This window comes from Astyanax mexicanus, chromosome 20 (genome assembly GCF_023375975.1).
Source record: "Astyanax mexicanus isolate ESR-SI-001 chromosome 20, AstMex3_surface, whole genome shotgun sequence".
Lineage (NCBI taxonomy): Eukaryota > Metazoa > Chordata > Actinopteri > Characiformes > Acestrorhamphidae > Astyanax > Astyanax mexicanus.
Genome location: NC_064427.1, coordinates 15219526 through 15232493, shown reverse-complemented (window position 1 = coordinate 15232493; position 12968 = coordinate 15219526). Strand labels below are relative to the sequence as shown.

At 40.5% G+C, this 12968-nt stretch overlaps 1 protein-coding gene across 3 annotated transcripts in view; it reads right to left on the bottom strand.

Annotated features, from left to right (window-relative positions):
* The window catches only part of exd3 (exonuclease 3'-5' domain containing 3), an 89170-nt gene that overhangs the window by 30281 nt on the left and 45921 nt on the right, over positions 1–12968 (bottom strand). The window lies entirely within an intron of this gene.

Sequence of the window (12968 nt, the reverse complement as noted above, 5' to 3'; positions counted from 1 at the left end):
CACTCACACACACTATATATTACACACTACCCACTCACACACACTATATACTACACACTACCCACTCACACACACTACATACTACACACTCACACACACTACATACTACACACTCACACACACTACATACTACACACTCACACACACTACATACTACACACTACCCACTCACACACACTATATACCTCAAACTACCCACTCACACACACTACATACTACACACTACCCACTCACACACACTACATACTACACACTCCACACTCACACACACTACATACTACACACTACCCACTCACACACACTATATACTACACACTACCCACTCACACACACTACATACTAAACACTACCCACTCACACACTACATACTACACACTACCCACTCACACACACTACATACTACACACTCCACACTCACACACACTACATACTACCCACTCACACACACTACATACTACACACTCCACACTCACACACACTACATACTACACACTACCCACTCACACACACTATATACTACACACTACCCACTCACACACACTACATACTACACACTACCCACTCACACACTACATACTACACACTACCCACTCACACACACTACATACTACACACTACCCACTCACACACACTACATACTACACACTACCCACTCACACACACTACATACTACACACTCACACACACTACATACTACACACTCACACACACTACATACTACACACTACCCACTCACACACACTATATACCTCACACTACCCACTCACACACACTACATACTACACACTACCCACTCACACACTACATACTACACACTACCCACACTACATACTACACACTAACTAATTTCATGTTTCAATTAAACTTAAATTCTTTGAAAATGTTTTTAAACCACTGTAATTATTATGACTAATTTTATTTCTGTTCATTGGGAAGTGATTTAACACACATACACACACAGTCTAACACACACACAGTCTAACACACACACATTTGCACAAAAGCAAATGCAAATACATTTACACTCACACACAAAGACTTTCACACCAATACACAAAGACACACACGCACTTACAAACGCACTCACTGACACACACTCACTCACACTCACTCACTCTCAAACACACACACACTCACACAGACACTTACACACACTCAAACGACTAACGCTAATGCTGCTCCAGTCTCGGTGCTGGAGAACTTCACTGAAACTCCTGTATAACTCTGTACTTCAGTGTAGTGGATTTACTGCTCCTTAATACCTGACTGGTAGAATTCATACATAAGGAGCACTGGATTATAATGAGCTCTGATGATTTTTGGGAAAATTAAAGGATTTTAAGTCTTTTAGTCTGAAAAATACGGCACCCTTAATTTTGTAAAAACAATGAATAAGCAAATGTCCAGACAATTTTTTCCTATCAACTAATGTTGCAGTATCAGGATCACACTCACACACACACACACACACACACACACACACATACACAGGCATGACCCCTCAGCATCTTTTTCAAAACTAACAGTGTGTGTGTTTCAGGTAGTTTTATCACAATCATAAATCAGCTTCTCAAACACTTCTGATCACAATCAAACACACAAACACAGAATATGATCCTCTCACTAATTCTCACACATGTACACACACACACACACACATGCAGTGGTGGGTGTGTGTGTGAATGTGAGCATGCAGTAGGGTGCTTCTTCCTGCAGACGTGAGACCGCAGGTGAGGTGTGATCTGACAGTGTGAGACCGCAGCGGCTGAGAGCGCGAGGTGTGAAGAGGAGGAGGAGGAGTAGGACGAGGAGGAGGAAGCTCTGCTGTGGGAAAAAACACCAGCGCCTTTCAGCACCATTCAATCACATCAGCAGGGGTCAAATCTCCCACAACCACTGCACACACCACTGATTCTTCACCCAACAATCCCACAATCATTTACTCCCAAATTACACTATATAACACGCTTTCAATTAGTTTTAACAGATTCAAATCTTAACTTCAAAATTTTATTCTAATACAGAGCTTAGGAATCAATTCAGCGTACTTTAACAGTTAACGTGCATTAATATGTTTTAAATTAGATCATTTAGAGAGCTTCAGTGCATTAGACAAACTTACTCAATTTAACTTAATTAGAAATTGTTTTTAGCGAATGATCATGAAACAAAATCTAAAATTACATGATTGTCTGCATGATTTAGATTCAGTTTGGGGAATCAGTGTACAAGTTAATTTATGATTCAATTAAACTGAATACGGGAATCGATTCAGTGATTCAGTATTAACATAACCGTTAACACCTGTTGATGAGGGGAGGCACAGTGCATGATCTGTATTTACAGTAGTGGTGTTAAAGTGAATTACACCCAGCAGCAAAACATTTACATTCTCATATAAAATTACTGTAGCTTTAAGCCTCATAATGTTATTGGTATATTTAGGCAAAAAAATAAGTGCATATGTTTCTGAATATGATTAAATTGAAGATGCTCATTTACACTGGTGCTCCAGTGAGGGACTGGGAGGAAGCCGTGCACTGAAGCTGAACTGGGAGGTGAGAAAATAAGAGACACTACTGCAGCTCTGCATCTGATCTACTCACACACACACACACACACACATATATACACACACACACACACACACACACACACACACACACACACAGCAGATCTGCTCTCTCACTCTGGACTCGCTCTCTCCCTCACAACCCCGACAACACACACAGATTCAATTACACACACACAAACACATATATACATACACACACACACATACTTACGCACACACACGCTTACACTCACAGCTCTCAAACACTTTCCCACACTAGTACATGTAGTACATACACACACACAACACACACAACTCACACAACACACACAACGCTCAAACACTTTCCCACACACACACACACACTTATACACATGCGCACACACACACACACACAATCACTTTCCCACAGAAGTACATACAGATGTACACACACACACACACACACACACACACTCACTGTCAAACACACACACACAACTCTATTTTTTTTCCACAACAATATACACATATAGATATATAGATACATACAGATCAAATAAGATCAAACTCTAAAAACACACACACACACACACACACTGAGAAATATTTGGAATGGTTTCCCTCGGAATGTCTTGGCGAGTTTGAGGAATGTCTCTGCTCCCTTCTCCTTCCTCTCACTCACACACACACACACACACACACACACACACACACTCACACACTCACACACTCACACACACACAGTTCCTCTTGCCCCCCTCCATGCTGCTTCTTCTCGCTCATAAACTCACTCTCTCTCTCTTCTCCTGAACAGGAGAGAGATCAGGGTTGGGGGTGAGTTTGGGGTAGGTGGGGTTGTTGGGGGGTGGGGTGTTGGGGGATGTAGGCGGATGGAGGGTGGAGGGTATTAAGACCACAGAGGTTGAGGAAGGCCAGGCTCTTGGTTTTGAGAAGAACCTTCAGCTTTCAGCTTCTCTCAGAGTTTCTCACACAGCCTGAATCAGCTCTACATAATCGTTACAGCAGCACACACTCACACACACACATATATACACAAACACACACGGGAAAACACGCTACAGGGAAGTACGACCAGCAGAAAACGGAACTACACTACTGCTGATCTGCTGAGAGAGACATACAGACTCACCTCACTCACTCACTCACTCACTCACTCACACACACACAAACGTGTATACACACACACACACACATACACACTGCACAACAAAGCACAACAAGTTCTGTTAATACAGAATACATGATGTGTATTAAAGCAATAGGTGATATTGAGGGCTCGTGCACACACCTGTTCAGGTTAGGGATGTAGGTTACGTATTATAATGCGCTGTAGGATATCCTGATATTGATGTGAAACGCAATAAATTTGATTTATCTCCTCAAAGGGTTTTAGATACCTGGTTTGGCTGCTCTAATACTTCCTAATATAAGATAAGAAGTAGTTTGTGGTGTGTGTTTACGGTGAACCTCTACCTCATTCTGCCTCATCCTACTTCACTCTGTGTAGCTCACTCTTTCTTGCTTTCTCTCACTCTTCTTCACATTGCGTTATTTTTTTTTAAATTATTTTATTTATCATTTTATGAAAATATATGTTTTGCTTACAGTATCACAATAAATCATAGTGTACTGAATTGTAACCCCTGTATTATGATATGTATAGTACTAGGGGTAATAAGAAAAGACCGGATATATCAAAATATTGCAATGCTTAGTTTCACAATTCTCTATCGATTTTTTTTAAAAGCACGGTGTCAGACCGGGGTTCATCTGCTGTGTTGTGTTCAAACCCCGCCCACTAGAAATCAGTGTTGTACTGTGTCATTAGATTCCACTGCTATGATTGGATAAAAATACAATTTTTTTTAACATAAAATACAGTTTTTTACTTCTTTTACTCAGATTTTACTCAGATAAACATGGTGGTGTGTTTTTGATATTAGGACAGTGTCCTTTTTTTTTTAATTGCAATATGACTTTAAATCTTAAAGTATCACAATATATTGCAATACATCAAATTGTCTTGTATAGTGATGTGTATCATGTATCTACCTGGCTCTAATATACAACACTGGTATTCCAGACTGAGTCCAGCACGCGCGCGCACACACACACACACACACACACACACACACACTCACACACTCACACACAGTGTAAGATGCCACTGAAGTGGAACCTCAGGGCTGGCCGCCTTTTCACATTCTGCCCGTGTTTCTCAGACTGCTGCCTCTTTTGTAGATCAAAGCTCTGAGCGAAATCCTTCTTTTAAAACTCTCTCTCTTTCTCTTCCTCTCTCACTCTATCTTCTCACGCTGTTTCAGTTCCTGTCACCCCCCCAGCACCCCCCCCCCCGCCCCCCACAACCCCCAGAGGGATCGTGGGAACCCGAGTGCCACCAGGCTGTCTGAGGCGGTGGCCACGGCTATCTGTCCCATCTCCACTTCTAAAAACAGACTGCAGACATCTGATCTGATCTGATCTGATCTGCTGCTGGAGGAGGAAGTCAGCGTCTCCCGGCGTCCAGCGTCCAGTGTCACGGCAAACGCCAGCGCTGAGAAATCACACACCATCTGCAGAGCTGCTCCAACAAATACTCCGTCCAATACTCCGTCCTCACTTTCAGAACCCAGAAAAAACAGCTTCTCAGAGCTGAAACTGGAGAAATGGCTGGAGCTGGAGAGCCGGAGCGAGTCGGACAGGCTGAATCGATGTCACGCACTATTTAATGGTGATGGAATAACATGATGTCAGAGTTATAAAATGATACGCTGGATTAAAACATGCAGAATTACCCCAAGTGCTAAGAAAAACAGTCAGTGCCCTACTTTAGTGAGAAAATACAGCACAAGACTAGCACAAGCCTCCTCCAATACATGTGAATTCAGACTCTTTTTGAGCTGCTGCTGATGCAGCACTGCAGAGTAACATCACAGCGCTAACGCTCGGAGGAAAGCGCAGCGACTTGGTTCTGATAAATCAGCTCACAGACGCAGCCTTGTGCTGATCCACATCACCAGCAATCTAACCAGCTCTCGACATAGTGGCAGTGCTTTAGACCTCTGAACCACTTGGCGCCCCTTTACCAATATAATCTTGCTGATATAAATTATTTTTAACCCTGTTGTGTTTAGATAACTTCTTCACTCTGTGTTTATGCACTGTCACCTTTAAAACAAAAAAGTTAAAAAAAAAAATTAAGCATATATTTAAGGACATGCCTAAACTAACTAAGTAACTAACTTACTCCATCAGAGCTGCTTCTCTGCTGGAGTTCAATCTCCAGATGGTTTCAGATGGTGAGATTTTGCCTCAATTAACAAAATTAAATACAGTTAATATTCCCTTTATTACACAACAGAGACAGACTGAGAGCAGCCTGAGAGAGAAGGGCAGAATAGAGAGAGAGAGAAATATAAAGAAAGAAGGACAGACTTAGAGGCTGGGGGGGATTATGGCGGGCCGGTGCTGGAGGGGTAAATGATTGGTGAGGGGTATTAATGGGCCACACAGGGGGTCTATAGAGGTGAGGGGCGAGTGCAGAAATGCCCCTCTCGCCGGGGGAAAGACACCCGGCCGCTGCTCATCAAAAAAAAACTCCACAATCAGATAATAAAAGGGTTAAACTCGCCTGGGTGGGCTTTACACATACCAGCCCCGGGGTAAACCTCTAGCATCCCGCCACCCCCCCCTAACTTCCTCCCCCTTTACCACCACCACCTCTCCTCAGCTTCTATTCAGCTCCTCACAGCTCTTTTCTCTTCCTCTCTTCACCCCCTCCTCCCTCCATTGCTCCCTCTCTCTCTCTCACTCTCTCTCTGTTTCTCTTTACACATTCCTTCACTCACCTTCCCGCACCGGTCTGTCTATCACAGCCCAGAGGACCAGTCTGCCCTGAGACAGACAAACGGACATATGGACATTAGGTTTAGGACCGCTGCACAAACGGAGGGACAGCAGGACCCAAATGTTGAGGTGGACGAGGGACAGACGACCAAATGGACGAAGGAAGAGCGGCGGGTGGAGGCTGAAGGACACAGGACTGACATATGGACCATAAGGGCCTGAACCGCACATTTGCTTCACATTTACCACCACCTTCTGCTGTTCTTCTGAATTCAGAACTATATTTGTTACCTACAGTACAGGCCAAAAGTTTGGACACACCTTCTCATTTTCAGTGCGTTTTCTTTATTTTCATGACTAGTCTTTATATTCATGACAAAACTATGAACAAACACATGTGGAGTTTTATGTACGTAACAAAAAAAGGCGAACTAACTAAAACGTTTTATATTCTAGTTTCTTCTAAATAGCCACCCTTTGCTCTGATTACTTTGTACACTCTTCATCATTCTCTCAATGAGCTTCAAGAGGTGGCCACCTGAACATGAAAATGTTTTTCAACAGTCTTGAAGGAAGGAGTTCCCAGAGGTGTTTATTAGCACTTGTTGCTCCTTTGCCTTCTTCACTCTGTGCTCCAGCTCACCCCAAACCATCTGGATTGGGTTCAGGTCCGGTGACTGTGGAGGACTGCTCATTTTTTGTTAAGTACATAAAACTCCACACGTGTGTTCATTCATAGTTTTGATGCCTTCAGTGAGAATCTACAATGTAAATAGTCATGTAAATAAAGAAAACGCATTAAAAAAGAGGTGTGTCCAAACTTTTGGCCTGTACTGTATACTGTAAATATACACTGTAAATATTGAAAAGACTGTAAATACTGTACCTTCTGAGAATGCTGCTAAATCGGAGTGAAGGGAATAGAAATTATTCTATTCTAGTTATTTATTAAACATTAGGTTTCAGCATACCATGTGGAGTCCCAGCGGGTTCTGTTTTACAAAAAAAAAGTGCAATAGAACTCTTCAGTTTGCATCATCAACATGGTTATGCCATATCATACGCAATAATATCACAACATTTTTTGAATATGGTGAATGATGTTATACCCTGAAATATGGTGCCATATATTTTTTCTAAGTATCACATCAGGGTTCTACTTTTTTACTGTTTTTATCAAAAGAAAAATTCACACTGTTCCCATTATATATTTACTAGAGACAGATTATATCTGTCCAGTATCATTTATTTGTCTTATTTTTTCATATCATCAAGAGAATTATTCACAATTATACCTACGCACAGTCTTTGTGTCATAACATTGCAATAATAACGTGTATCATGAAAATATCTTCAAATATTGTAAATAGGGATGCACGACAATATCAGAATTATAGCAGAATCGGCTGATCTTTTTTTTTTTAAATCATCGGCAAGCCAATACTAGCGGACATATTTATTGTACGACCAAGAGATGCTGGCCGCACTACTACAGTTTTCTACTACTATTTTAAAATGTATTTATTTAAGCTAATCCTCGTTAATTTTGATTGGTTTATAGCTATCCTAGGGTGTGTAGTCTCGCCGTGGGTTATGAAAATGTATCGGCAGATATATATGCGCACTACCTGATATCAGCATTGGCCCAGAATTGGCCCACATTGGTGCATCCTTAATTGCAATATAAAATTTTTCTCATTATTAATATTGAAATTATATCGTACCGACTAATATTAAGGAAATAGTGATTTAAATTTCGACCATATTGTCCACCTCTAGGCTGTGGTCTTCTTCTTCTACACTAAGAAACTTTATTTATATTTTTAGAGGATTTTTATTGCGTGTGTCTGAGCCTGAGCTCTGTCAGTGACGGCTTAAAACACTGAACAGTGACACACAGGCCAGACCTACAGTTTATATTTAATTCACATAAAAACACAGCAGTTCAGCCTCAAAATGAAAATATATATGTGTATAAACACACACACACACACTTATATATGACTGTAACGAGAGTGTTTTCTTACACTGAACAGATGGAACAGAGGTCAGAAACCGCAGTGTGTTTTGTGTGGTAAAGAATAAGCAAACGGATGGATGAGGTCTTGAAAACTTAAAAAAAAGCAGAGAAAAGCAAACTCTGCTCACATTTCTAAATGAAAGAAACTGAAACAGTGTGTAAACACTGCTAAACCCACTGTTCACTTTCAGCACAAAAAACTCACTGATTACCTTAAACACACTTTACCCACCTATTCAGCTCATACAGCACAGCCAGATTATCATACAGCACAGCCAGATCATCATACAGCACAGCCAGATCATCATACAGCACAGCCAGATCATCATACAGCACAGCCAAATCATCATACAGCACAGCCAGATCAAAATACAGAACATCCAGATCAAAATACAGCACATCCAGATCATCATACAGCACAGCCAGATCATACAGCACAGTCAGATCATACAGCAGGAGGGTGAAGACTAGCACACGCCTCCTCCGACACATGTAAAGTCAGACTCCGTCTCTTTTTGAGCTGCTGCTGATGCAGCATTGGCGAGTAGCATCATAGCGCTAACGCTCGGAGGAAAGCGCAGCGACTCGGTTCTGATACATCAGCTCACAGACGCAGCCTTGTGCTGATCCACATCACCCTAGGAGTAATGAGGGGAAAGAGCGCCATCTACTGTACCCACCCAGAGAGAGCAAGGACTACTGTGCTCTCTCGGGGCTCCAACAGCTGATGGCAAGCTGCATGACTGGGATTCGAACCAGCGATCATTATATCACAATATTTAAAGACATTTTACGATACACAATATTTAACCCAATCTTGTCATGGCAGTTAACATGTATTAGTATTGATGTATTTATATCACGTATTTAAATACTTGCAGTAACTTTTATTCACACAATAAACTGACTGTAATTCATCCAGCTAAACTAGACTAATTACGCTCTCTGTAATGAGATGATTTATTCCAATTTGATAATATTCTCAAAATGCAATAAAATCATGTCATATTGCCTTTTTTATTAAATGGTTATAAGAGTGTTTTACAGCCAGGTTAATCTTTTCACATTAGTATAGAGGTACAGTAACAATAACAATAAATAAATGTATGGTTTAAATACACATTACTATGGGTCTGAAGTGGACCTCAGGGAACAAAGAAAAACACAGTAAATGTATAAAACAGGCCTTTAAGGCTTTTTGTGAAATAAATCAAAGCTAATTGCTTTCCGGTTGTGACTAAAACGACAAAATGACAAATGTGTGTCCCGAGGCAAAAGCACTTAAAGACCACCGGAGTAAATTCTGCAGCTTCCTTACCTTTGAGTAAAGCTGAATAAAGAATATCACCAATCTGCTCCTTCTGCACCTTTACAAACCTTTTCTTTACACACTAACAAAATAATAGTGTTTGAGTTTGGGGGCAGCTTGAAATATGATGCATTTTGTGACCCACATTTTCTCACGGTCATTTCTATTTTTGTTATTTAAGTATAAAAGTTACTACAAAAAAAATTAAATATCAAAACTTTACTAAATACATAAGGTCTCAAAATTAGATATATTACTTCTCGAATTATCTCTGAGAGTACATAAGTAAGAAACAAGTACAAAATCAGATGAGATGAATTAATATGAAATAAAATATATATATATATATTTTAAAACAAGCTGTCTGTGACCCGGCCAGAATAGCTGTTTTTTGGGATTAGATTAAAATTATCTAAATGTTTAACTGAAATCTGCCCACTCGAGAGTAATCTCATTTCCAGCTTCAACTTCTGAGGTAAATATAGCTCTTTAGATAACAGCTTTTTGACATTATTTTTTAGAGCTGACCGATATATGGTTTAAGCATCGTCATGGCGATGTGGGCATGCGCAACAATCAAATCTCAGGACGTGTGATGTCACTTAAAGCAATTAAATCAAACATGTTGTCATGTTGCACGTTTTGATATTTGACACAAGCAGTAGAAACACAGCGCTGTCTCTGTGTCTCTGTGTGTGAGTGAGAAGTGAGAAGCGTGAGGGGTAGCGTGAGGGGTAGGGGGAGCGCAAGGGGGAGGGGCAGGAGTAAACACAAGTTAACCTCACGCATGGCCTCCATCCACATGGTTGGGCACGTGCTTGTAAACGTGAGCACGTGTGGAAAGCTGTGCTGCTCAGTCCAGCACAGTTTAGCAGTGCAGCACGCTTATAATCCCAGAAAAACAAACGCTTCTGTACCTTTTAAAAAGCCATTTAAATGCTGATTAAAGGGCCGATTACTGTTGTTTTGCTGTTTTCCTCGGGTTTTGATGCTAGGCGCTGACTCAGCTCTTTATTGGTCTGAACGTGAGACAGCTTGCTGGTGGGGGCGGGGCTGGTGACATCATGAACCCTGGATTGTTTAATATCGTGATATATATCGATGAAAAAAGAACATTTGCTTTTTATTGCGTTTTCAGCTCAGACTTTTAAATTCAGAGGCAAGTGGAGTGAAACATACTCTTGATAAAGTGCTGATAGCAGTGTGTCATTGCGAGATTTCTCATGGCCGGTAAACCCTGCCCCCTGTGTGTATTGTCACGCGGAGTATAATCAGACAGGAACAGGAGGAGGATCTGATCTCTAATTAAACAGATATGATCCTGCAGTGATACATCAGACACTTATCTCCTCTCATCTCCTCTCTCTCTCTCTCCTCTCTTCATCTACCCGTCGCTCTCTATTACTCCCTCCATCTCTCCACCTGTCAGCTTGGACCATTTCTGCCCCGGGGAAAAAAGACCTGACCCCTAATAACCCCCCCACCCCCCCTCACCCCCTCTAAATAAGCCCTTCCTTATTTACTGAACTTTCTCAGTAACCACTTCTGCTCATTCACAACACTTTCTCTTTCCTCCCTCTCGCTCTTATCCTCGAAATCTCCTCTGTAATTTAGGCTCTGTAATAAAGAATCCAACGCAAATTATGAGAAATTATGTCGTTAAAATGACAAAGTATATCATAATTATGTAATAAACATCTCAAAATTATGAGGAAGTATCTTGTTTTTGAGTTATTATGTTGTTAAAACTACATATGTCGTAATTATGAAATAAACATCTTTTAATTATGAAAAAGTATTATGTTGTAAATATGAAGTAAGCATCTAGTAATTACAAGAAAGTATCCTGTTTTTATAAGTTATTATGTCATTAAAACGACATGCTATGTCGTAATCATATAATAAACATCTCGTAATTATGAGAAAGTATCTCGTTTTTTAAGAGTTATATTAAAACGACATAGGATGTCGTAATTACGAAAAACATCTCGTAATTATGAACAATTATTTTGTTATGAGTTATTGTGTTGTAAATATGAAAAAAACATTTTGTAATTATGAGAAAGTATTACGTTATTATGAGTTATTTTGCCATTAAAAGGACATAGTATGTCGTAATTATGAAATAAACATTTTGTAATTATGAGAAAGTATCTTGTTTTTATGAATTATGTCGTTTATCAATCAATCAAATCCTCACAACAATCCAATAAAATGCAGTAAAAAGCCTTCTTTGGACAATACACAGAAATATTTAAACAAAAGCAGGATAAATTCATTTTAATACTCTTGATTTTAAAATAAACTACAAATAAGCAGTTGTCCCATTAGGTGGATCATTATTTGATCCATACAGTATAACTAACTGAATACACTGGATTTGATTTTGCCCCCTGCAGGGAAGGAGCATCACTATGCAGAATGATCTTTCATCATTACACCGTTTCCGATAAACCGTCCGGGTCCGTAATCTCGCCGAGACTCAAACTGAGGCGTCTCTTTCTCTCTCCTGTCGTATCAGAGTGAGATTATCCATCTCCTCCTCCTTATTTACGGCATACAGTTAAAAAAAAGCCTCCATTGTTCAGTGAATACCTCAGTGTCACTTCAAACGAATGATTCACAGGAGACAGGTCTTCAGAGCGGAGCTCTATCTCCCTTACTTCCTGTCTGCTGACGCCCGGCGCTAAAACCCTGTATCTCCTCAAACTCTAAAAGTCCTACATTCTTACTCTCATCTCGTCTGCTCTGTTTGGCTTCTGCTCACTGAACTCCAGGTGATTAAATGTTGATGCTTTTTTTAAGTGGAAGAGGAACTTTATCTGGGGATAACAGCACTGCAGAGATATAGACACACTCACACAGTCACTAACCCCGATACAACACCAGAGCAACCCCCTTGAAACACTAGAGTTCCTGTACTAAAAGAGTAATGTGATTATGTCTCATTAACAGTACCTCAGTACCCACCTTAAACACTAGTGTTCCACTGCTAGACTATTGTTGTGAATATGTCTCATTCACAACAACTGAGCAACCACCCTGAAAAACTGGTGTTTCACTGCTAGATTGGTGAGGTGAATATGTCTCATTTACAACACCTGAGCAACCACCCTGCACAAAAGGTCACCAGGGGAACACTGACTGATATGACCTTTCAGGTGGTTGACACAATGTTGTTTGGTTTATGCAAGGCAGTTGCTATAGTACTGATCTCATTTTCAACACCCTAGCAA